This window comes from Natrix helvetica, assembly GCF_964273705.1.
Source record: "Natrix helvetica genome assembly, chromosome: 5".
NCBI classification, from domain to species: Eukaryota; Metazoa; Chordata; class Lepidosauria; order Squamata; family Natricidae; genus Natrix; species Natrix helvetica.
The window spans coordinates 76227570-76254571 of NC_138551.1; the positions used below are offsets into that span (position 1 = coordinate 76227570).

At 40.7% G+C, this 27002-nt stretch overlaps 1 long non-coding RNA gene across 1 annotated transcript in view; it reads left to right on the forward strand.

Moving 5' to 3' along the window:
• The window catches only part of LOC309392567, a 50689-nt gene extending 27478 nt beyond the window's left edge, over positions 1-23211 (forward strand). The window contains exons 2-3 of the long non-coding RNA XR_014175464.1: positions 17948-18053; positions 22219-23211. This is a non-coding gene — a long non-coding RNA (uncharacterized lncRNA). The remainder of the gene's footprint in view (positions 1-17947; positions 18054-22218) is intronic.
• The last annotated feature ends 3791 nt before the right edge of the window (positions 23212-27002 follow it).

Genomic DNA, 27002 nt, shown 5'->3' on the forward strand with positions numbered 1-27002 from the left:
ATCCAGTCTCTGTGAGTTCTTATTAATTTTTTCCTGGTTCCCTCTAATTTCTTCTTTCATGTCCTTCAGTTGTTTCTTTGTTTCCTCTTGTCCCTGTAGAATTTGCTGAAACATTTGATGAAACTCCAAGTCCGTAGTTTTAACTTGTTTAAAGGCTGTCAATGTTGATTGTGTGCTCGGACTTGAGGTTGCAGATGTTGGGGCAGAGGCAGCAAAGCCAGACTTTCCAGGAGGTGGTCTTTTAGATGTCATTGTTAGTAATAAAGAGTCCAGTCAGTATAGAGAAGAATCAGTCAGAGTGGTAGAGCAGCCAAGGGAGTCCGGGGGGTAGAGAGACCAGACAAAAGGGAACTCTCTAATCACCCTGGCAGGGAACAGACTTTTTCACTCCAAGAAGTTCAAAAGCAAACAATCCACAAGAGAATTATCCAAATAACACGGAGACAAAGACCGGAAGCCTGAAGCTAAAAGGTGGAGTCAAGTTCACCTTTCATGAAGACAACGGAAGTGTGCCATCTTGCCCTGCCAACTTCGGGTACTGAGGCAACAAATAAAGTTTTCAAAATTCAAAGTTCCCAAGGCTTCCAGATCACATTTTCTTGAAACCTAAAGGTTTAAGTCTGAACATCCATTTAGTTGGAGTGTGACCTCTTTGGTTTGGCTCACCCCCTCCTCCTTCCCTGGGGCTACGAGCACGTTTGTTTCTAGCCGCTTGTCCAAGGGGGGGGGGAAATCCCCCTTCCCTCCAGCCGCACTTCTCCAAGTTAGCCAAAAGTTCCAATTAACACAACTGACAAGTTTTAGAGTTGGTAATAGGTATGAAGAGAGTCTACACCTCACCGCTTCAGCGCGCCTCCCCTTCGCGCTCCTCGGTGCCTGGAGCAAAGCAGGAGCCCCCCGACGGCCGCCGCCGATGCAGGGGTCCTCCCGCCGCGCCGCTCCTCCGGCAGAACGCCTCTCCGGGGCGTCCTGTGCCCCCCAAGGAGTGGGGAGCCCACCGGGGATGCGCAGGGCGAGCAGTCTCTGCCCGTCGCCGTCAGCCGCCGGAACCAGAAGTCAGCTCAGCAGAGCTGTTGATGGGGAGAAGACTGAGGTCCAGACTTGACTGGTACCACCCGGACTACCTTCCAGAGAACCTCCTGGATTTCGCTCGACCAACCTGGGAGTTTAACATAAATGACCAGGTATTACTCCACAACTACGCCGGGTACCCGACTTGGCTGGTGGGCCGATTGTACCGTTGTACTGAGAGGAGCTAGAGGATGGACGAATCTGGAGGAGGCACATTGACCAGCTCCGACACCGCCTGGGGTACGCTGAACTGAGGAACCAGGGCGATTGGACCACACCTGCCAGCTCAGAACAACTCACAGAGAACCCCAGGTCTCCGCCCTGTGGAACTTGCTCAACCACCAGCCGGGAAGGAGATGGGCAGGAACCGGCCCCACCAAGCCAAGGGATCGAGGGATGATCATCTAACCTGAGCCGCGAACATGTAGCTGCGGCCAAAGCTATCCCACAAAGAAATGGCATCTCAGGAGCTGAAGGAACCAGGCCGGAGCTCGACTCACAGGCTGAGGAGCTCCAGAAGGTTCCTTCCCAGTCAGCGGAGGAACAGCAGGCTCTACCGCACTGGCTGAGCTCCCAGGGACAAGTGATCTGCGCAGTTCAAGTAGGAGACCGGCGCGCCCCGCCTACCTGAAAGACTACATCACCTACATAGGCTGGGGATTGGACATTGTTCATTCTAGGAGGCGAGGGGTATTACGTATGTACGTTGTTAAATTGACATGTTTTCATATGCTCACCGACGATTGGTTGCCCAAACCCCGGGAAGTTTAAACAACTAATCAAGGAGAGAAGCAACTTAGAACTGAGGAGAAATTTCCTGACAGTTAGAACAATTAATCAGTGGAACATCTTGCCTCCAGAAGTTGTGAATGCCCCAACACTGGAAGTCTTTAAGAAGATGTTGGATAGCCATCTGTCTGAAACGGTATAGGGTTTCCTGCCTGGGCAGGGGGTTGGACTAGAAGACCTCCAAGGTCCCTTCCAACTCTACTATTGTATTATTATTATTATTGTAACTGTCATTGGCCGGCTGCGCTGCCAGAGAGCTGACAAAGGCGAGCTCCAGCAGCCCAGCCGGCAGAGCGCAGTCACTTACTCTTGCAATAAAAAGTGCTGAAACTCACTTGAGCCTCTTGCCTGCTGCTTCTCGCCGATCTAACATTAACAATTTTTAGAGAAAATATATGTTGATGTACACTTTTATTGTACTAGTTTTATTAATGTTGGATAGGTGGACAGGGTATTGGTGTGGTGTGGTGTTTGGAGTGTCTTTTATTTGTTTTGTTTTGTAGTTGCCGGGATGTAGGTGCACCTGCTTCTCTTTCTTGATCCTAGTTGTGTTTCCTGCTTTTTTCCGCTTGTTTTGTTGTTTGATATGGCTGGTCATTGACCAATTAAATAAATAAATTTCAATTTATTTTTGTAATTTTAAAAGTTTATTTCTGTAATGTTGGTTTTTAACTTCTTTAACTCTTGTTTCTCTTGATGCAGCTTATATTCTCAAATTTTTTTCAACCTTCAAGCTTTTTTCTGCCTTCAATCTCTAGGTTAGGAAAAAATTCTATTGCAAAAATAGAATTTCTTAGTTTTTATCCCTTCCTTTCTAGAGATAAAAAAAAAAGAATGCCCTACACTGTACCTTCTTTTGGAATTTTTCTTTTTAACTAATTTGTAAACAACTGCATGACTACAGGGAGGTAGTTCTATCATTTATCTTCTTCTAAATTGTATTAAATTCACATTTAATATTTCAACATTTACAATTGAAAGGGTTTATGGGTTTACATTTTATTTTATTTATAAAAAATTGTGTTTTGAATAAAATAACTTTGTTAGGTTGGTTTATCCCCCCCACCCCCCAAATGAAAGGAAGGAAGGAAAGGAAGAGCTAAACCCTCTAGTCCAGGGGTGTCCAGACATAGCAATTTTGACTTTAAGACTTGTGAACTTCAACTCCCAGAATTCTCCAGCCTTTTGTTCCTAAGAGATTTTATGTACTGATATTAGAAAAAGAATTTGATAAGAGCCGTAGTGGGTGCAGTGATTAGTATGCAGTATTGCAGGCTACTTCTGCTGACTACCAGCTGCCTGCAGTTTCTCACTGGCTCAAGGTTGACTCAGCCTTCTGTTCTTCTGAGGTCAGTAAAATGAGGACCCAGATTGTTGGGGGAAATATGCTGACTCTGTAAACCACTTAGAGAGGGCTATAACACACACTATGAAGTAGTATATAACTCTAAATACTATTGCTATAATAACCTGGTTAATGTTTAGTATTAAACCACATTGCAGTTGGTTTCTTTTGGCTTATATGTGGAAATTCCCCCATTATAGTTTGGAGCTATATATAATTCACTATAGCTTCTTCAGCAAAGATTCATTAAAAACATCTGGATTCATATGTGGACCTAGCCGCTGTAAAGAGGAGAATATGAAGTGAGGGATTTGAGGACAGATTGTTTTGATTTAAAATATTATTAATATAATAAGAAAAGAGATAAGTAATTATAAATGACTGATAGTATGGAAAAAACCAGGCACCATTACTTCCCTTTCTCACAGAAGAAGTGGCATAGCCTTTGTGCTATTTAGCATGACATTTGAATGTATTCTCCAATGTGCAGAGACCACTCATCTCTCTTTCTTGCCAACATCGAAGGCCTGTATGACAGGAATGTAAGAAGAACCTTCTTGAGAGATCTTCCCAAGCTTTAGCACTTAAGACATGGGCTATGGGAACCTGAGTAGATGCTTTCTTGAAGCTAAGCAGGTCTATTCTGGCCAGTACCTGGTGGAAGATCAATTTCACAGTTGTTAAGTGAACCACTGCAGTTGTTAAGTTAGTAACACAGTTGTTAAATGAATCTGGCTTCTGTAGGAGATGACCAGGCTGAGGCAGAAGGAAGGGTCAAACATCTCATCAGTCATGAGACCCTGTGTGCCCACAAGAGATCTAAGTCCAGCCCACCTTGAACTCCTTCTACTATTATCTCCCGCTAATTTCCCTTGGTTGTTAGTAATTCAGATTCTTGTAGAGAGCTTAAGCTTGCAATAAATCTTTATATGCATTTGAATTCTCTGGATCTCCTGATTTTCTTTGCATTCCCATGGACTGTATTTGCCAGAAGGTTGCAAAAGGTGATCACATTACCCTGGAACACTTCAACCATCATAAATATGAATCAGTTGTTAAGAATCTGAATTTTGATCATGTGATCATGGGGATGCAACAACAATTGCAAGGGTGAAAAGTAGTCATAAGTCACATTTTCCAGTGGTTTTGTAACTTTGAATGGTCATTCAATGAACTGTTGTAAGTTGAGGACTACCTGCATAAAATAATTATTTTATTTATTTATAGCATACATATTTTTGTCATTGGTCAACTCAAACACCACTGATCATGACACAACAGATTAGAAATTAAGCTAATAAATAATAAGCAACTGGATGAAATGGAGAAATATTAAGGACAGTAAAACCTCATGGCTTCTCAATAGATGGCAGGCAACCTACTGAGGATATGGCCTCTTACTGTAACCTGTAGTGAACAAGGGGCTTTTGCAAGTGAGCCATGAAGTAGATTCAACCAGAGCTAAACAGCGGGATAGAATCAAGATCATGTGAAGTGTTAATACCACTTTATAATGCCTTCGTAAGGCCACACTTGGAATACTGCATTCAGTTTTGGTCACCACGATGTTAAAAAGATGTGGAGACTCTAGAAAGAGTGCAGAGAAGAGCAACAAAGATGATTAGGGGACTGGAGGCTAAAACATATGAAGAACGGTTGCAGGAACTGGGCATGGCTAGTCTAGTGGAGAGAAGGACTAGGGGAGACATGATAGCCGTGTTCCAATATCTCAGGGGTTGCCACAAGAAGAGGGAGTCAAGCTATTTTCCAAAGCACCTGAGGGTAGGACAAGAAGCAATGGGTGGAAACTAATGAAGTAGAGAAGCAACTTAGAACTGAGGAGAAATTTCCTGACAGTTAGAACAATTAATCAGTGGAACAGCTTGCCTCCAGAAGTTGTGAATGCCCCAACACTGGAAGTCTTTAAGAAGATGTTGGATAGCCATTTGTCTGAAATGGTATAGGGTTTCCTGCCTAGGCAGGGGGTTGGACTCGAAGACCTCCAAAGTCCCTTCCAACTCTGCTATTCTATTCTATTCTATTCTATTCTATTCTATTCTATTCTATTCTATTCTATTCTACTCTACCCTACCCTACCCTACCCTACCCTACCCTACCCTATCCTATCCTATCCTATCCTAGTCCAGTCCACAGTGCTGGGCTGACTCTAGACCAACATAGTCTTCCCAGCCAGTAAGAAAAATAGAAGTTTATGTCCAATATGTCTGGAGGATATGAGGTAGGGGAAATCTGAGCTAGGCAAATGTGCTTGCGTATTTAAGATGCTTCTATGTGCTGTGCACTTAACTATATTATTTGCCACTGCATTAACAGCCAGCTTTTTGTCCATTGTGAAAAACCTGGTTAATTCCATTTAAGCTTTTCAGTATCTGTTCCACCACATTTGCTCTTGACAAATAGGTGTTTTATTTGAAGAGCAATATCAAATACCATGAGCGTGCTGTCATTATAGCTATTATGTGACTGATTCTATTAAGCAAGTGGCATCCTGTGTGAGAATTAATCAGCCAGCAATAGGAAAGTGCTTGCTGTTTACCCACCATTTTAACTAACGGTTAAAATAGTTTAATCAGTGCTTTGCCATTAAATACTTATATAATTAAACAGCCAATTTAGATTTCCCTCAACTTCTGCAAAAAAGCCCCCTCCCCCAAAGTAAAATATAAATTTAAACTACTAGGTAAGAAGACAAAGCTAGCTTCTCATCAGAAAGTTTGTTTAACTAGTGATTCATTGGTGTTTGTAAAAATAGCTAACTTGACTCGAAACCACTAGCCGTATACAAAAGAAAAGCCTTCCATTACCATAACTCATGTAAAGTGAAGATTAAACATTTTAACATAGACAGGGTCTTAATCCCATGAACCTTATTTATTTCCAAATGTAGTGCTATTGGCAATAAACAGCAATTTGAGAAGTCATAATCCAAGAAAATCATTGTCAAGGGGCATTACAGCTGCCTATAAATTTCCCCCTGATGACTTGAGTCCTAGTGTACAACTTCAGAGTCAAATATTTGTATTAGAGGTTCCTGCCTTTCACAGACTAATTAAAAAAGATGGAATTCTTTGATTCTATCTCAAATCATTCTGGGTCTAATCTCTCACAAAAAAAAAAGCTACTCTATAAACTGAAGTCAAGGTATTTTTTTCCTCCTTCTCATTCAACCAAGACTTTTACTGTCTTGCAATAAATCCTGGCCCTAAAAAGTAAATGTAACTGAAGTGCTCTTAATGATGTGTCTACAAGACTTCCCATGGAAAATTACAAACTGTCTAACAGAATATCAAGTAGAAAATTATGCTATTGAGAAAAAGATTTCGTTTAAAGAACGCTATTGGGGGGGAAATGTATTGTGTTTAAAGAAAACACAGGGTTTTGACAAAAAGGTCTATGTATTTTATATTCAATCAATGCAGATTCTTGGAGACTGCCTAGACAAGTCTCTTACTTGGAAAGTCTTTTCAGAAGTGGTTTGCCCTTGCCTCTTTCTTAGGGTTGAGAGAAAGTGACTGGCCCAAAGACACCTTAGTTTTGCACCTAAGTTGGGACAAGAATCTGTTTTTTTAGACTGACTATGGTCTGACCTAAGTGTAGTACACAAAATTATCCGCTACAATGTCCTACCTGTCAATGGCTACTTTAGCTTCAACTGTAATAATGCACGGGAAAACAATAGATACAAACTCAAGGTAAACCGCTCCAAACTCGATTACAGAAAATACGACTTCAGCAAGAGAGTGGTCAATGTATGGAATGCACTACCCAATTCTGTTGTTACATCTTCAAACCCCCATAACTTTAACCTTAAACTGTCTATCGTGGACCACATCCTTTTCCTAAGAGGTCTGTAAAAGGGAGTGCATAAGCATACCAGCGTGCCTACCGTCCCTATCCTACCGTCCCCATTTATTCGTACCCATTTCCTGCATTCATGTCCATCTTTATACTTATACCTGTTATCTCATACATGTTTGACAAACTAAATAAATAATAAATAAATAAATATACCAAACCGACTCTCTTATTACAGTAACAGAATCTTGCCCATCTAAAAACACCTTCCCCCTCCCTTTCTTTTACTCTCCCAAAAATTCAATAGGGTCCCTTCTGAATGTTTCTCCATTTCCATCACTTCTTTGGACTCAGATTTCATATATCAGACCATAGGATGTCCTTCTTCCTCTTGTATTCTAAGGTCATTCCCACATAGTATTATACAGGTGAAGCTCGAAAAATTAGAATATTGTGCAAAAGTTCATTTATTTCAGTAATGCAACTTAAAAGGTGAAACTAATATATGAGATAGACTCATTACATGCAGAGCAAGATAGTTCAAGCCGTGATTTGTCATAATTGTGATGATTATGGCTTACAGCTCATGAAAACCCCAAATCCACAATCTCAGAAAATTAGAATATTGTGAAAAGGTGCAACATTCTAGGCTCAAAGTGTCCCACTCTAATCAGCTAATTAAGCCATAGCACCTGCAAAGGGTTCCTAAGCCTTTAAATGGTCTCTCAGTCTAGTTCAGTAGGAATCACAATCATGGGAAAGACTGCTGATCTGACAGTTGTGCAGAAAACCATCCATAAGGAGGGAAAGCCTCAAAAGGTAATTGCAAAAGAAGTTGGATATTCCCAAAGTGCTGTATTAAAGCACATTAATAGAAAGTTATGTGGAAGAAAAAGGTGCACAAGCAGCAGGGATGACCGCAGCCTGGAGAGGATTGTCAGGAAAAGGCCATTCAAAAGTGTTGGGGACTTTCACAAGGAGTGGATTGGCTGGAGTCAGTGCATCAAGAGTCACCACACACAGACGGATCCTGGACATGGGCTTCAAATGTAGTATTCCTCTTGTCAAGCCGCTCTTGAACAACAAACAACATCAGAAGCTTCTTACCTGGGCTAAAGAAAAACAGACCTGGTCTGTTGCTCAGTGGTCCAAAGTCCTCTTTTCTGATGAGAGCAACTTTTGCATTTAATTTGGAAACCAAGAACCCAGAGTATGAAGGAAGAATGGAGAGGTATGCACTGCAGGGATGCTTGAAGTCCAGTGTGAAGTTTCCACAGTCTGTGTTGATTTGGGGAGCCATGTCATCTGCTGGTGTTGGTCCACTGTGCTTCATTAAGTCCAGGGTCATTGCAGCCATCTACCAGGAGATTTTGGAGCACTTCATGCTTCCTACCGCAGTCGAGTTTTATGGGGATGCTGACTTCATTTTCCAGCAGGACTCCTGCCCACACTGCCAAAAGCACCAAAACCTGGTTCAATGACCTTGGGATTACTATGCTTGATTGGCCAGCAAACTCACCTGACCTGAACCCCATAGAGAATCTATGGGGCATTACCAAGAGAAAGATGAGAGACATGAGACCGAACAATGCAGAAGAGCCGAAGGCCGCTATTGAAGCATCCTGGTCTTCCATAACACCTCAGCAGTGCCACAGTCTGATAGCTTCCATGCCACACTGCATTGAGGCAGGAATTGCTGCAAAAGGGGCCCAAACCAAGTACTGAGTACATATGCATGCTTATACTTTTCAGAGGTCCAATATTGTTCTATGTACAATCCTTGTTTTATTGATTGCATGTAATATTCTAATTTTCTGAGATTGTGGATTTGGGGTTTTCATGAGCCATAATCATCACAATTATGACAAATCACGGCTTGAACTATCTTGCTTTGCATGTAATGAGTCTATCTCATATATTAGTTTCACCTTTTAAGTTGCATTACTGGAATAAATGAACTTTTGAATGATATTCTAATTTTTCGAGTTTCACCTGTATATAGTGAGGCAACTATATTCTCTTAGCCTTGGGACTTCTTAAACTGCTGTGAACTAAACACAGAGTTGTCTCATGAAAAGCAGACATGTTAAGTTTGAGTCCTCCTGACCCATATTAAGTTGTACCCGTTTCCTCTCATGCTATGATGTTCCTAAGCTGAGGTGATATCCAGTTCTAGAGAACCAATAGCGGAGATTTTGAGTAGTTCGGAGAACCAGTAAATACCACTTCTGACTGGCCCTGCCCCCATCTATTCTCTGCCTCCTGAGTCCCAGCTGATCGGGAGGAAATGGGGATTTTGCAGTAACCTTCCACTGGAGTGGGGAGGGAATGGAGGTTTTACAGTATCTTTTCCCTGCCACACCCACCAAGCCATGCCATGCCCAGCATACCACGCCCAAAGAACTGGTAGTAAAAAAAATTAAATCCCACTACTCTCCTAAGAGATAAACTGTGGGTAATTTCCAGGTTAGTTTGCACCCAGAGATCTATCAGGCCATCTCTGCATCCAAATCAGATCAAGCATACCTGCAACTCACTTCAGCTAGCAAGCCTGGTGCCGTCCACCAAGCAGTGCCAACGGGCTGCGCCTAGGAGTAGAGTCTTCTCTGTGATGGGCCCAACCCTCTGGAATGACCTCCCCCCTGATATTAGAACTACTACCGACTTCCGCTCCTTCTGACAAAAACTTAAGACTCACCTGTTCCGATTAGCTGGCCTGGCCCACTTATAGTTCTATTCTTACCTCCTGGCGGATATTTTATTTGGAATAGCTTTTAGGGTTAATGTTTTTAAATTTTTAAAATTTTTAAAATTTTAATCTAACTTAACTAAATTGTACAGGGAACCATCACTACCTCCTCCAGTCCTATGTTTAATTTATTTATTTCATATTTATAACATGTATATTTACTGTTCAATTATTTTAATATGACTGTACACCGCCCCGAGTCTCTTTTGAGAGCGAGGCGGTCTAGAAATTGAATAAAGTTAAGTTAAGTTAAGTTATTTATTAAACATCAGCAAACATCAGAAATAGTTAATTGGCAAAATTAGACAAAAGGCAGATAGAAACGGGAAAAGAGAAAAAATTGACAAAAGACTTTTTTTTTTTAAAAAAAGGAAAAATTTACACTGTCTATGCACCTATACACCAAATAAAAAGGAAATTTCCAGAACTACTGGAAACAATCCACTGGGCAATTAGCATGAACAGGCCCAAAGGGATTGGCTATTGATTATTCTGGATTTAACCCTTTTAGGGAGTGCCATAGAAGTGGGAAGTAGGACATTGGATGACCCTTCCTCCTATTTTGTAGCATGAAGAAACAATCTTGTGGATGGGCATGTTATAGCTGTTTCACCGGAATATTCTCTGAAGCAAAAAACAATCTATTAGTGTTCCTGTCTCATCTCTCTTAAAGATTATTGCATGTTTGAAATATAGAAAACATCAGTCCCTTATGCTATCTCTTTCCAAAGTGCCTCCCTATTTCATATGAATTATGTAATCAAGCATAGAAAATAAAAATGATGGATGCTTGCAGATTTGTGTGCTTTTGGAAATGTATTCATTGCTGTTTGCATATTAATGTGCTGCCTGGAGATTGAGAAGAAAAAACTAGCATTGGTAGACAGCACGCTCACAAACAGAAGATACTTTTTTTTTTGGGGGGGAGCAATAAATACCACTTCATAGTGCTTTACAGCCCTCTCTAAGCAGTTTACACAGTCAGCACATTGCCCCCCAACAATCTGGATTCTCATTTTACCCACCTTGGAAGGATGGAAGCCTGATTCAGCCTTGAGTGGGTCAGGATTGAACTCCTGGCAGTGAACAGTGAATTAGCCTGCAATACTGCATTCTAACAACTGCACCACCACGGGTAAGGAAAGTTTGGCAACCATTTTGTAAGAAATCTGGCCAATTGTCTTACATTTCCAAATGTGATCACTGGTCAAAAATTTCATATTTAGCTAGAATATATATGTACTGTATTGTTTACCTACTGAAATTACTGTTTTTATATATTCTTGCCTACTAACATAACCTTCTTCATTTATCCAAATAGTAAAAGTAGAGTAACCAAAGGTTTATCAAGTAGAAACAAAATTAATAAAACCAATATTAAAACAAAATATACATACGTTACCTCAAAAAGATTTTAAAGAGCTGGGGAACAAAAAGATCTACCTAATAAGAAAAATCATCAGTGGCACCCCTGAGCCCCTTCAGGGATAATATTCATGGAACCATAACTAAAAAAGACTTAAGAATCATATTATCTTAGCGGAAAAGCATAACTAGTCCAGTTCTGTTACCAAACAGATACTTAAAAGGTAATAGGAAAAAGACTGTTAGGATATTAGAAATAACATATAGTTAAAATCAGTAATAATTGAAAACCTGATTATTTCCTCTATCTTATTGCTTTCCTTGAAAGAATAGGTTAGTCATAGATTGTCATGGATCCTTGTGAGAATAGACTACGCTTCTTGCTCACATCTTCTCTGTTTTCCAGGCATTCAAGTGTGATTGCGTTTTTGTAATTGGTTTCTACAATTTTTTTCTAAAGTCTTCTGGATGGATGTTTACCAGAGGCGGTATTCAGCAGGTTCTCTCTGGTTCAAGCGAACCGGTAGCGGCTGCTGCAAGAGGCTCCGCCCACCCGCTCCGACGTAATGTGTGAGCACTGTGCATGCACAGAAGGCGGTGTACATGCGCAGATGTGCACGTGAGCGAAGCCAGCATGCGTGTGCGGGCTCTTACATTTGCGAACTGGTAGGGAAGGTAAGTGAATCCCACTGCTGATGTCTACTCAAACCAAACTGCTCTCTAGAATCTCCCTAAAGTAAATCTGATGTTTTTGACTGCTCTACGTTGACCCAAAAATTGTGTCTTTGTATTGAGAGATGTTATATTGAATATTCCTTTCTTATTCATGTGCCCTCAATGGACAGTATCAGTAATTCCTCGATTTAGATATAAGAGCTCTGGTCCAAGTGACCTGCTTCATGGACATCTAGAAATGAGTAACACCAAAAAGACCCCAGACTTTCCTTTGCTCCAGTGACAGTTTCTACCCTTTGCTAAATAATGATCTCTTGTATTATTTTGCCCATCTGCTATATAAGAATGCAGGCTTATTTGTCACACCATAAAGTTGGCCATCTTTTGGGCAAACTATGCAATTTACAGGACTGTGGTTTTTTTTTCTTCTTTGAATTTTAGATAACGTGTAATGGATTGTATCTTACGAGTATGTGCTGAATAAACATAGGAAGGAACAAAAAAGGAGATTCCTGGATTTAGTTACAGTTGCACAAAGATAAAACCTCTGCACTATGCCAATGTAAGTTAAGTGTAAAACACACAGGCAAATACATGCTACATTTCCTGAAGCTATGCCAATGACCACAGGTAAGGAATAAATAACTATCTGATGAATAGTGTATTACTGGATGAATAGTGAGTTCATCAATATTCAGTTCATCAATATTCAGTTAAGGCTGCATTAAAATTTTAAATTAAAATAGAAGCCATCATGCCATCTTTGAATTGAAATAGAAATAGATTCATAGAGCTGGAAAGGACCTTAGAGGTCTTCTAGTCTAACCACCCCTGATCAAGGCAGGAGCCTCCCAATCCAATAACTGTCCAGTCTATTCTTGAAAAAAACCCCAAAGAATTGAGCTCAATTACTGATGACTTAATGGGCACATCTGTGTAGTTTTCCTTGGCAACTATATTTAACCACCTTCTGATATGTAATGTATACTGTATGTATTTTCAGTTACAGTCCTGAAATTTTCCCATGATCTCCCATCTGAGTACTAACCAGATCCAACCTTGCTTAGCATTAACAGTTACTTAAACCATACCTAAATCAAACAGCAAAGTGCAAAACTCAGCCCCCCCCCCTTGTATGAAATGGCACCCTACCCATTTGTGGCATTTTGCAGCCCAAAAAGTTGTATACTCCTTGAGTAATGGTAGGAAGGTATCATGCACGGAGGAAGGTCACAGCACGGAGACAGCCTTGGTCGCGTTGGTGGATGATCTCTGGAGGGCAAAGGATGGGGGTTGTTCCTCCATCCTTGTCCTATTAGACCTCTCGGCGGCCTTCGATACCATCGACCATGGTATCCTATTGCGCCGTCTGGAGGGGTTGGGGGTCGGGGGCACCGTATTACGATGGTTCCGCTCCTACCTCTCTGGCCGGACGCAATGTGTGTTGGCAGGAGAGGAGAGGTCGACCGCGAGGCCCCTTATCTGTGGGGTCCCACAGGGGTCGATCCTCTCGCCTCTCCTGTTCAACATATATATGAAGCCGCTGGGCGAGATCATCCGTGGTTTGGGGCTGGGATACCATCTGTACGCTGATGACACTCAGCTGTACATTTCCACCCCAAACCACCCCAACGAGGCTGTTGAAGTGATGTCCCGGTGTCTGGAAGCCGTACGGGTCTGGATGGATGACAACAGGCTCAGGCTCAACCCCTCCAAGACAGAGTGGCTGTGGCTTCCGGCTTCCCGGTTCAACCAGCATATGCCATCGCTGGCCATCGGGGACGATCAATTAGCCCCGGTGGAAGGGGCGCGCAATTTGGGCGTCCTCCTTGATGCCCGGCTGTCTATGGAAGATCACGTGGCAGCCGTGGCGAGGGGGGCGTTCCACCAGGTTCGCCTGGTGCGCCAATTGCGGCCCCTTTTGGACCGGGAGGCCTTGTGCACAGTCACTCACGCGCTGGTGACGTCTCGCCTGGACTACTGTAACGCTCTCTACATGGGGCTCCCCTTGAGGTGCACCCGGAGACTGCAGTTGGTCCAGAATGCAGCCGCGCGGGTAATTATGGGGAGATCGAGGTTCTCCCATATAACACCCATCCTGCGCGAGCTGCACTGGCTTCCTGTGGCCTACTGGGTGCGCTTCAAGGTGCTGGTTACCACCTTCAAAGCGCTCCATGGCACAGGGCCTAGTTACCTGCGGGATCGCGTCCTGCCCCATACATCCCTGCGACCCGTCCGCTCACACAGAGAGGGATTACTCCGGGTGCCGTCCTCCAGAGAGTGCCAGAGGGCGACGCCCAGGAGTAGGGCCTTCTCTGTAGTGGGCCCCACCCTTTGGAATGACCTCCCCCCAGACATCAGGACAACAACCGACCTTCGCTCCTTCCGTATGAAGCTGAAAACCTACCTGTTTCGACTAGCTGACCTGGCATAATACTACAATCTCTCCAGCCCAGGGCATTTTTAATTGGTAATTTTAGTTTTTAAGGGTTAATTTCACTGGGGTTTTAACTTTTTTAGGTATTGTAACTTATTTATTTATTCTTACCTCCTCTGTACGCTATATAATACTTTTGTACGTCGCCCCGAGTCCCTGTGGGGAGAGGGGGCGACTAATAAGTTCAAGTAATAATAATAATAATAATAATAATAATAATAATAATAATAATAATAATAATAATAATAATAATAATAATAATAATAATGCCTTTTGTCTGTCTTCCAGGCGTCCTTGAGAACAATAGGCATAACATTTAAAGCCCCAAATTAGATTAACATTACAGGTAGCCCTCAACTTATGACCACAATGGAGCCCCTAAATTTTGTTGCTAAGCGAAACATTTGTTAAGTGAATTTTGCCCCGTTTTACAAACTTTCCTGCCACAGTTGTTAAGTGAATCACTGCAGTTGTTAAGTTAGTAACACTGTTGTAAAGTGAATCTGGCTTCCCCATTGACTTTGTTTGTCAGAAGGTCGCAAAAGGGGATCCCATAACCCCCGGGACACTGAAACCGTCATAAATATGAGTCAATTGCTAAGTGTCCAAATTTTAATTACATGATCTTGAAGATGCTGCAATGGTTGTAAGTATGAAAAATGGCCACAAGTCACTTTTTTCAGTGCTGTTGTAACTTTAAATGGTCACTAAATGAAGTGTTGTAAGTCAAGGACAGGATCCTGTCTTCCCTTTTCTTTGATCCTGTTGCTTGATCAATAACAATAAGAAATCTATCCATATTCTCTGATCCTGGAGTATATAGTAACAACCCCCCCCCCCCCCCCAAATAATAAGATACTTAACAGTATGAGACTGGGGAAATTTCACCAGCTTTCATTCACCAGTCATAATATTGGGTTTGGACAACTTATTGTACATAACTTGCAGAAACTCCCCAATCCTTTTCCCGAAGGTCTTAGAATGTTGTTTCCCAAACCTGGGTATATTACCCCCAAATTGGATAAAAGTCATTTTTTTCTTTGAGTAACGATATGCAAACCCATTACCAAACACAACAGGGATATTAAATAAGGCTTTTCTGATAAGTGGTTTTGGCAATGAAAAAAAAAGTTTGAGAAGCAGTGCTCAAAAGCAAGCACTCCTTAGGCTGGCCATCAAAAATTGATGTCACTGTTTTTCCTATTTTTGTTTTTGTTTTCAATAAAGAAAATGATAGGTAAATGTGTACCACCAGGTTCTACAAGTGGAATGTTTTACATCCACAGGCTTCCTCTTCATTTTACTCCTTAAGGCTCTCTTAAATTTCTACAAATATTACAATGTTGTGGCTGAAACTGGTTGTACTCCCAAAATTCTCTACTGAGCCGTTGGTAGCTAAACAAAATCAGACTCTTACTCCCGCCACAAAAAAAAGATGTTAACTGCCCTACCAGGTAAGCTATCTGAATAGATCTAGAAATTTAGACCAATAGAGGTTTGGTACAGCGGTTAAGGTGCCATTTAGAAACTGGGAAACTGTGAGTTCTAGTCCCACCTTAGGCATGAAAGCTGGCTGGGTTACCTTGGGCCAGTGACTCAGTCTTTCAGCTCAACTTATCTCACAGTGTTGTTGTTCTTGGAAAATAGGAGGAGGAAAGTGTGTCCTGTACCTTGAGTTATTTTATTAATAAAGGCATGATAGAAATAAAATAATAATAAGTTGCCAACCTAGAAACCAGGCGACCGTGAATTCTAGCCCCACCCTAGGCATGAAAGCTAGCTGGATGACTTTGGGCCAGTCACTCTTTTTCATTCCAACTCACCTTACAGATTTGTTATGGTGGGGAAAATAGGAAGACGAAAGACGAGTATTAGTATGTTCACTGCCTTATTTATAAAAATAATAAAGACATAATAAAAATGTAACGAACAGACAAATAAAAGTTCATAATTCTTTAATGGAATTAAATGAAAGGAAGTGTATAGCAATGTCTCAAAAGTAGACCAGTTTTTCAGTGTACTACTTTTTAATTTCTTCTTAATTTTGTTTCTTAATTAAGATTAACTGAAGAACAGCTTAAAGAAATCTGAAGAAGAAGAGCTAGCATTTAACAATAAATACTGTATAATCCTACACTACAAAATTGGCCTGGATGGATCTATATATAATTGTAACCTAATCTAGCATAATAGCTTTATTCATGATTCTTGAATCAACTACATCTCTACAGCTTTGGTCTTTGGTAGTCCAATTAATTAGGAAAAAATGAGACCAGCCAGTAATAAAAACCAAGAATATTTTGCTAGCATTTATATTACTTAAGTAATTGTCTTTTTTTCACTCAATAAGCAATATCACAAGGGTCAATTATTGGCATAGTTTACCTAAGAAGGTGAGAACGAGCAAAGAAATTGTAACCTTCCTGACAGACTGTTGTGTGTATTTGCAAAAAAAAGGAGAAAGAAAAGAAAGAAAAGAAAGGATGGCTGAACCACATATAAAGGATGGAAAGAACCACATATAAAGGATGGCTGAAACATGATAGTGGAGAAAGCCAACTGACCAACTTCTAGAAAATGCTGAAAAGATTTTAAACTAGGAGGTCAGCCAGAACTGAACTTATCACACATTATGTAAAACTAGGCTGGATGACTTTCTGGCCATCAGTGACATATACAGTTGCAGTTGATGGTTTGTGGATCACCCATGTCAGTGCCAACTCATTCTATCATTTATGGACTACTCAAAGGGAGTTCTGGAGCTGAGGAACAACTAGCAAGAAGATCTTTTCCCTAGCTGTAGCAAGGAGGAATATTACGGCTGATGGAACATAGATGGCAATCTTTCAAATCATGTGACCCACAAACCATGACAATCTGTAGGTCTAGAAGCAATTCAGTGGTTCAATAAAAAGATTACATACATCATATGCCCACACCATTTCTGAAAGCAAGGGAAAACAGGGTTAAGCAGATATGGTTGGAGTTTCGATGACATGAGGCCTCTTCAGATATTGCCCAAACATCAACTCTTAACTAGGTCAGTTTTCCCAGTGCGATGGATTGCGATCACAATTCTCTTAGCCATGCTGGCTGGAAATTCTGGGATTTGTAACTAAAAAATTTTGAAATTATTTTAGGAGGTTGAATCTTTGATTGCAAAACAGCAAAGTTTAGTCATTTTCTTGAAAATAAACCCCCATTAATCTAGCTGGAATATGCTATACATATTTATAAAATATAAAGGGTTTTGGAATCCAAACTCTATATAGAATATTATAGGTTTTCTATAATATAGAATATTATAGGTTTTCTATAATATAGAATATTATAGGTTTTCTATATTGTATATTTCTACTCATTTCATGAACTGTCAAATAAACTGGATCTAAGAATCAGGAAAAAATATAAGCAGGAGTTGTGGTACATATTGTTTCTCTGGTAGATGGCAGTTGCTCAACTTATAAACCACAGAAACGTTTGGAATTTGTGATAAGAACTATATGTAAAGGATTCTGATAAAGTTCATTTTCAGATGACATGATGTTAAAAAGCCCAGTATTTCCTCCTCCTCCTCCAGTCATAAAGATACTTTTCAGTTGAATTCAGCTCCTGATATTCCACACATCTATCTTAGCAATATTACAGAACTGGTTTTGCCTCCTTTTTTGGCAATGTAAATATTTCTATCTCCTTCCAGGGCAGTCTGTTACCACTCTCAAATACGATTACCTTCATAACAGAATAACAGAGATGGAAGGGAACTTGGAGGTATTCTAGTCCAACCCCTGCTCAAGTCTCTGTGTGTGTGTATGTGTAAATAAATCGATATTTGGTTGAAATCTGCTTTCTTGTAAATTATAATTTAAACCCTTAGGTTGTGGTTTTCCTGAGACCATGGCTATGTTCTCTCACTGCACTCTGTCATAATGAGAGCAGTGAAAGTTAGTGTTTTAATTATGGTTTGGTTTGTTGATTGACTTCAGTTTAGGGAGGCTGTCATTAATTATAGCTTACAAATTACAGTGACTGAATTCACACAATGTGTTAAGCTGAACGGGTCTTTTCATGGTGTAATGCAATGTGGAGAATGAATATCTCTGAAAATTGGATCTTTCCATGTATTAGAATGACAGAATTCCCAGTTTCAATGGCTGAGATATTATCAGATACATTTGTTTGAAGGGCTACAGAGTGGGGAAAAGCAGAATGATTTTTTAAAAAAATTAAGATATAAACCTAGCATGTTTGTGTGCATAACATAGCAGTCTGTATTGAAATTATTGTTTCTGATAAATGTAAGGCTTGTGGCTATCACATTGAACCAATTTAAGCAACCATGAGTTTTAAAGCTGCATGTGTGAAAACACCTTAAGCTGCTAATTAAATCTGAAGCCGTTTATCATAATCACCACTATTTTTTGGTAACAGTTTTAAAGACTTCTATTAATCGTAACACAAATGTAAGTCCCACATAAATCTTATCATGCCTACTAAAATAATGGGATTTTTGTTTACAAGGTATCAATGAAGGTTTAGAAGCTTTGATAATAATTCCAGACAGTCAATAAATTCAGAGACTTTTACATTGCCAGTAGGAGCCTATCTAATCTTGGAAATGACAGACAACACAATGAACCCTGACTTAATCTCTTCCAAACACTAAGGACACAGCCAAATGTTTAACATGCTGTTTAACTTCAGTACCTATTTAGGGAAAAAAAATCATTTGATATCTAAACACCTAGAAACAAAGAGCTGGCTGAAAGGAATGAGATGCTTTTGATTAACCCGTTTCCACAGTGAAAATGCACAAGCTTTTGAATTGCATACAGTTCCTAGTCCATTGAAATGATGGCAACAGAACACAAAAGCCTACATTCCGGAATGTCCATGGGGAACAGAAAAAGATGTGGCAGGAGGTACTAGATAGACTATTAAAGGAGGAAATGACCGTGTATTTTGATGAGGTTTCCTTCTTCCAAGCCAGTCACTACAACTCTGGCCAAGCTGACAGGTGCCATGAATTCCAGATCTGCTGCCAAAGTCTAGACTTGCGTGGGATAGCACCACCTTAGTCCATGAAATGCTGGCAGATGAATGCACAGATTTGACACATATTACTGAGACCTGGTTGGAAATCTACCTTCTTGGGTTCATATCAGTGGTGGGATGCAATTTTTTTTTTACTACCGGTTCTATGGGCGTGACTTGGTGGGCGTGATGTGGCTTGGTGGGCATAGCAGGGAAGGATACTGTAAAATCTCTATTCCCTCCCGATTAGCTGGAACTCGGGAGGCAGAGAGTAAATGGGGGTGGAGCCAGTCAGAGGTGGTATTTACCGGTTCTACGAACTACTCAAAATTTCCGCTACTGGTTCTCCAGAACTGGTCAGAACCTGCTGAATGCCACCTATGGTTCAGATCCAGAAGAATGTGATGGCTTGGAAGAAGTAGGTAGCAGGGATTATGTGAGATATTATCATAATGACCAGTAGCATTACCCTTTAGGTAATTAGTATGAATGCTTATGTGTGAAGTCAGGCAACAAGCAGTCTACTGCTGCTGCTAATGGACATCATCTTGTGACTGGTGTTTGAGTCTTCGAGTCACCATCTTGCAGCGCCAGGTGTGTAGATGAATCTAGTCAATAATAAGCGGGAACTAACCATTGCTGGCTCCAGTGCGAGGTACTGCAGGACTCGGTCTTCTCCTCAGTATTATTTAAGAAGATGCTGAAAGATTGTCAGTATACTGATGATTTTCAGTTTACCTAGCTCTCATAGACAAAGCTAGAAATATTTGGAGATCCTGAGTCTAGGGTCCAGAATGTCAGAGTCTGAGGGGAGAGAAAGAAGCTCAGACTAAACCCCATCAATGTGGAGTTGCATACATGTCTAACCACAACAACTATCCATTTGCTCCATAACTGCTTTTGATAAAGCGAAGGATCTTCTTGGATGCATATTTAGATCAAAAAGTGGAGACTGTGTTCAGGGGGCTTTGCCAAGTTTTGGCTGATATACAAGTTGCAACCAGTGGTAGGTTGCAGGCGGTACGCCCTGGTACGGGTGTACCGGAGATATGCCCGGAGCACCGGGTACCATTCCAGTACAGTGCTCGGGAGGGCCCTGCCCGCCTGCCTGCGCTCCTTACCTGTCCTTTAAAGCCTTTGGCACTTCCACACACGTGCATGGTGCGTACAGCACCTGTGCGATGCTCTGCCGAGCAGTTGGAGAGTCAATGAGGCTTGCGGAGGTGTCGCTGGAAGGTAAGATGCAGGCGTGTGCTTCATGTGGAGGATGCCAGGCCCTGTTGCAACAGTACCGGTTGCAACCGGATCCGGAACCCACCACTGGTTGCAACCTTACCTGGACCAGGGTAACTTAGCAACTGGACTATTGAAACATACACTACGGAGACTGCCTTGAGTATGATTTGGAAACTTCAGCTGGTGCAAAATGCAGTGGTTAGACTGCTGGTCAAGAAGACCTGTCTTGGCAAAATTATAGCCATCTTGAGGACATTGCACTGGCCAACATCTTGGCCCAGTTCTAGTTCTAGAGTTCTATACCACATAGCATTGTAGTATATCAGGGACCACATGCCAATAATGCTTTTATCCATTTAGTCCAAAGATCAAAGGAAGACCTATTGATTCCATCCCTACAAGAAAATGGATCTGTATTAGGCCTGGTGAGCTACCCCCCCGCCCCCCTTTATGGAATACATTTCTCATATAAGTGTGATTGACTTCCATCCTCATGTCATTGAGGGAGGTCTATAAAACACTTCAGAGCTTAAGGTGATGGGGCTATCCATTATAATTTATTAGAATGTATTGGTTTCAATGTATTATTGTTTATGGTATTGTTTTTACTACTTGAGATAATATCTTTTTTATTTTGCTCTTGTTCATTGTCTGTCATAAATACGGTGCAATAAACAAATGCATCTACACGTTAAGCAGAATGTCTAATCTCTTTAGAGTGTCTATCCTAAAATAAACATCCATGATTTTAAAGGAATTTTCCCTGCTTAAGACTATACATTGCTTAGTTTTTGGTATAGGCTGATTCTACTTTAGGGTCAATTGTGATTTTAGTGATGTGTCATTTTAGTGAAATTTTTAGAAGTAAACAATATAGTAATAATGAAATGACTTTCTCATAAACCAATCATTGATATATTTCCCTTTTAAAAAAACCTTAATTTTCTCTTTGAAAAATAGTCCTTTTGAAATAAGTGGAAAAATTCTACACTTGAAAGCACTAATAGAATTCATTTGTATTTTTTCGGTTTCCAAGCCTTTCAAATTCCAAGTATTTATCTTCTACAAAGTTATAACAACACATGATGCTGTTAAACTTGTTTGATATTCCTTTAATAATGTGACTTAGCACGTCAACCTCATCCAAAGAATAACATTTTTATATTCTACCACAATACTTAGTGTGTATGAATTCCATGGTAATATTAACAAATCATGAATTTACTGAGAAGGAAGGAAACTAGATTGTAAGAAAGAGGAACTAAAAACTGTCATTCAGTTGAAATGCTTTTGAAAAAAATCTACAAAGTTTCCAGTGCAAACCTCATAATTTTGCTCACTAGTTTCATCTACTCAATAGATATTGAGTATAGCATTGTAATTTTAGGAAGTTTGGGGGCTTTATTGAATGATTCCTACTTACCTCAGCATTTTGTCAGTATCTGGAACTCTTTGTTTTCTTCAAAAGACTTTCTGAAGCATTTTCTAACCATCAATGCAGGGCCTTGATATATTATTTTAAAAATGGTATTGACTGATGTTATTCTAGAAAATCTTCTTTAGGATCCTGCCAACTGAACAATCAAGAGCTGCTAATAAAAGTTGTTACTAGGTATTGAGTAATATAATTACCTTGACACTATTTCCTCTTATCTGCCTCTTTTGTGATCATCCTCACCTATTTGACTGTTGGATTACAAGGACACATTATATGCAGATGACTTTTTAAATTGTTTCTGGATGGCTGGCACCACATGAGAAGATACTGGAGAAGACTTCAAGGAAGCCTGTTTGCTCACTCAACAATAGCCATTCTGCATGGGGAGGCCCACCAATACAATACTGCTAATGGGACTTTTTTTTTTTTGAAGACAGGAGAGCAGATAATTCATTAGGGAGAAGTGTTTGTTCTAGCCACCAATGGCTTGAAAACTAACTGTACTCTGGTGCAGTTTTGGAAAGCATGCAATACATTTCGAAAACTTGTTTTAAATTTATAATAGGAACTGTATTAAGATTGGTGTAGAAAATCTTGTTCACAATATCTTTTGAAAGGCCTGTCTAAATATTTTTCACCCTTGAAAACTTTTAAGATGCCTGAACACCAAGACACTGCAACAGTAATAAATATGAGTCAATTGCCATGTGTCCAAATTTTGATCACATGACCATGGGGTTGCAGCAACGGTTGGAAGTGTGAAAAAGGGTCATAAGTCACTTTTTTCAGTGCTGTTGCAACTTCAAACAATCACTAAACAAACTGTTGTAAGTCGAGGACCACCTGTATTGGCTTGTTGAACTCACTCAGTGGCTGGGTTGGCAAAAGGTACCAGATTAAAATAGGATCAGGGAATTTGTGGTTCCCCACCATTAGATCAACATCTTATGTGAATCAGAGGTGGGTTGCTCTCGGTTCGGCCTGGATTGGGCAAATCAGTAGTAGCGGTGGTGGGAGACTCCGCCCACCTGCCCGGAGGCTTCTGCACATGCGCAAAAGCATTGCGTGCACAAGCAAACTGGTAGTAAAAAAAAATGGAAACCCACCACTGATGTGAATGAAATAAGGACATCCATAGAGGAAGTAAAATGAAAAATAATTGTGGTCGCAATCGTGCAACTGAAGCTTCATGTAAAAAGGTGTGGGGTTTTAATTGTATGATCATGACTGTCATTTTGACTTTTTTGCCCTTCCCTGATACCGTGGAAACAAACTGCTATATTGCACCATAAAAAGTTAAAATTATTAAATAAAAAATAAAAAACTTTTTATAAAAAAAAGTTAAAATTATTTGGGAAAGCTCGCTATATGAAACTATGCACTTGGATTTTTTTTTTCAAAATGTGGGTTTAGGATTAAATATGTCACCTGGATCTAGCCAATGAGTTATGTGAAATAGTATCTTTGGATGTATTGGAAATCCACCATTTCAGGTCAGCATAGAATTATAACAACAATAATACACTGGGCTCATATTCTTTCTAGTTGCTCAGGGTAATGAATATGAGAGTTGTTCATTGGATCTTCCCAATCTTAATAAAGTCCTTAATTTTCCAGGGAAGACTGACTGAGATTATCTAATGATTGTATTGTTCAACAGGCTCCTATTTGGTTTTCAGATCCATTCAATCTTTCAATAGATGCATTATGTCGTCCCACAAAAAACCCCAGTTAAATATACCTGTAATTTGTAGCAATAAAGATGTAAACCATGGCCTGAGCTACACATATAACAAAGCTTTAGTAAAAGTTTGTTAAATAAATCAGAATGACTTGTTCACACAACCTATCAACTCCTTTCTGGGCAAACTACATCATGAGTTTAATGAGTTGTGTGAACCAGACCAAAGACAGGAAGAACAACTTAGATCCCTTTCACTCTCTGGAACATATCAGCCATTTGAGACTAAGGTAGTGTTACCATTTTTAAAAAACTTGGACATATCTGGAGTAGCCTGATTGGGAGTATCTGATAAGTAGACATATAGCAAAGGCTTACAAGGAGCCGAAGGGAATGAAATAGAATTGCTTGCATAATATCTATGATGTTCCCCTCTTCAGATCTGTCCAACCAAGGCTTCAATCGCTCAGATCCTCGACTTCCTTCAAAAGGGATTAGACGGGGGTCTCTCCCATAACACCCTTCAGCGGCAGGTAGTGGCCTTGTCCTCGGTCATTCCCGGTGAGGGACACTTATCCTTAGCTCACCTCCCACTAATCAAGAGATTTCTACGGGGAGCCACCAACCTGCGGGCTCCCCCCATACATAGGTTCCCCACTGGGGATCTACCGCTAGTTCTAAGGGCCTTGACAGGGGCTCCGTTTGAACCGTTGCACATTCCTACCAGAGGAAATCTGAAGTGGCGGCAAATCTTCCAGAATAGATCGGGGTGAATCTGCTACTCCCTGTGGTCTAAAGTCACGTGGCTGAGCCAATTGGCCTGGTGATTGGTCATGCCCGAGATGTGTTCCGACACCAGTGACATCAAATGTCTCTGCCCAAGAGCAAAGTTTTAGGATGTCCAGGATCCAATCCTGGTGAATCTCACCCTTGAAACAAATGCTTTTTAATGCCTATTTTCCTGCAAGGCTGCCTTTTTGCAGGAGCAAAGAATACCTTTTTTTCTGAATGTCTCAGTCTTCTGTGTAATGCCTGAATCATGCCCTTCGTTATTAATTGCTTGGTCATAGTTAATGATTTTATCATCATTGAACTTGGTTAGGTGTTTCAAATAAGTTTCTAGTTAATGCCTAATCTGGCTTCTGTATACAGTCCCAAGACTGCAATAGCTACCATCAAGATGTAATTCTTTCATCTGTGCTTGTGTGACATCCAGTGGTGAATTATTTAAAGAGGCCAGCCTGTCTGTACTGGAGGAGCAGTGCCTTGGCCGATTGTAGCATGTACTTTCTAATGCAGCATGGAGGTGGAAGGTTGTGTGTATATAGTACACAGCCGCAGATGTTAGGCTGTCCTGCAAAGATTATTTGAAAAAACTCTCATTTCACAATGTTTTAAAGAGAAGCATGGTACGACTGAGACAGTGGTATGGTGCAACGGGGCCGGCGTCCACCACACGAACGGCCCTGTGGCGCTCTAGCTGCTTGGTGGAGTGTCATGTCGGCGCTGTACGCTCCATGTGTGTGCACGGATGCCCCAAAAACCTCAAATACCGGTAAGGAGGGGGCTGGGCGGATGGGCCCTCCAGAACACCGTACTGGAACAGTGCCTGGTGCTCCCGGCAGGCACCAGTACACCCATACCGGGGCGTACCGGTCATAACCCACCACTGGACTGAGAGTTTCTCTAATGACTCCCATTGTCATGGGAGAAAAAGCAACTTGGGAAGGCAATGATTCTTCATCTGAACCAAGCCATCCATCCTGGTCCTGCTAGACTTTGCTCTGTCACCTGAAATATCCATTAATCATTTAGCCCACATTCCTGATGTCAGCAGGAAGATGGTTAGAAAGTCAATATGGTAGCCACCAGGCACATGAGAAAGAGCAGAGCTTAAATTACATTCTGTAGTGGATGGCTGCTATCATGACTTTTTTGACTCCCCCCCCCCCCCATGCTTAGGTTTTTTTGTTTATATCAGTAAATAAGTTCAGTATTTATAGTTGAATTGTATGCATGTATAGGTATAGATTTGACCTTATGATCACAATTGAGCCCAACATTTCTGTTGTTAAACGAGACAGTTTATAAGTGTGTTGTACCCCATTTTAGGACCTCTCTTGCCACAGTTAAGTAAATTACTACAATTGTCAAGTTAGGTAGTAAGTGAATCTGGCATCCCCATTGTCTTTGCTTGTGAGGAAGTCGCAAAAGGGGATCCCATGACCTTGGGACACTGCAACTGTCATAAATATGAGCCAGTTGCCAGGCATTTGAATTGTGATTATATGACCATGGGGTTGCTGCAGGTAAGGGTGAAAAACAGTCATAAGTCACTTTTTTTCAGTGGTGTTGTAATTTAGATTACAACTTAAACGAATGGTTGTAAGTTGAGAGCTATCTGCACTCTTGAAAAAGTCAGGGCTTATTATATCTGGGTTCCAAAACTAATGCAGATATAAGCAACAAACAAATCAATAAACAGATTTCTGAACTTTTATCTCCCTTCAGTGGCCTCAACCAGGTTAAAGTCCGGTCATCTGGATTCTAAGCTGCTGAGACAGCTGAAAGCTGCTCTAAACCTTCATTAGTTTCCCACTGTTTTAGAAATAATTCTCAGTAAATATAGTGCTGCCATGCACAGTTTTGCAAAACTTTTGACTATTGCATTAAATATTTTCCCACTTGGCTGAGACATCAGGGAACAAATAAACATGTCTGCTTTAAACTCTGAAGAGTAGCAGAAATATACAACCTTGTGTTTGTGACGCATTTAGGTAATTTTAGAGTCCTTTAATGTAGCACAAAATAGCAATACTTTATCAATCTTGACTGAATTTAAAAAAAGGTTGTGTAGAACTGCTGCTGATTTGACCTTGAATAGGAGACCAGAAGGAGCTGTAGGCTAGACTGGGAAGTCAGAAAATATCCAAAAAGCAATCCCCAACCCCTACTGTTGTCATCAAAGATTGAACTTAAGTCAAGGAAGCCGTTAACTTTTACTTTATGATCTTATGGAATTCGTCCCCCCCCCCCTTTTAAAAGGCAAGAAGCTGCACCTGAGATCTCCAGCGCCTCCTACTGGTGGTAGGACTGCCTGGAATCACATATTCCTAAAATAATTACTTTCCTTGATTTGTGTGGACTTTCTCTGAATCTAGTGAATAAAGCTGAAAAAGGGGTATTATCTAACTGAACAGAAGAAGAAGAAAAATGTATCCAGAAGTTAAAAGTGTAATTATTTTTAAACCAACATCTGCTTCCTCTTAAATTCATAAACTCTTTCATTTTACTGTTACACAAATGTCTATAAATATCTACTGTTTTAATGGATGCATTATACATGCTTTTAAAAACAAGTATCAG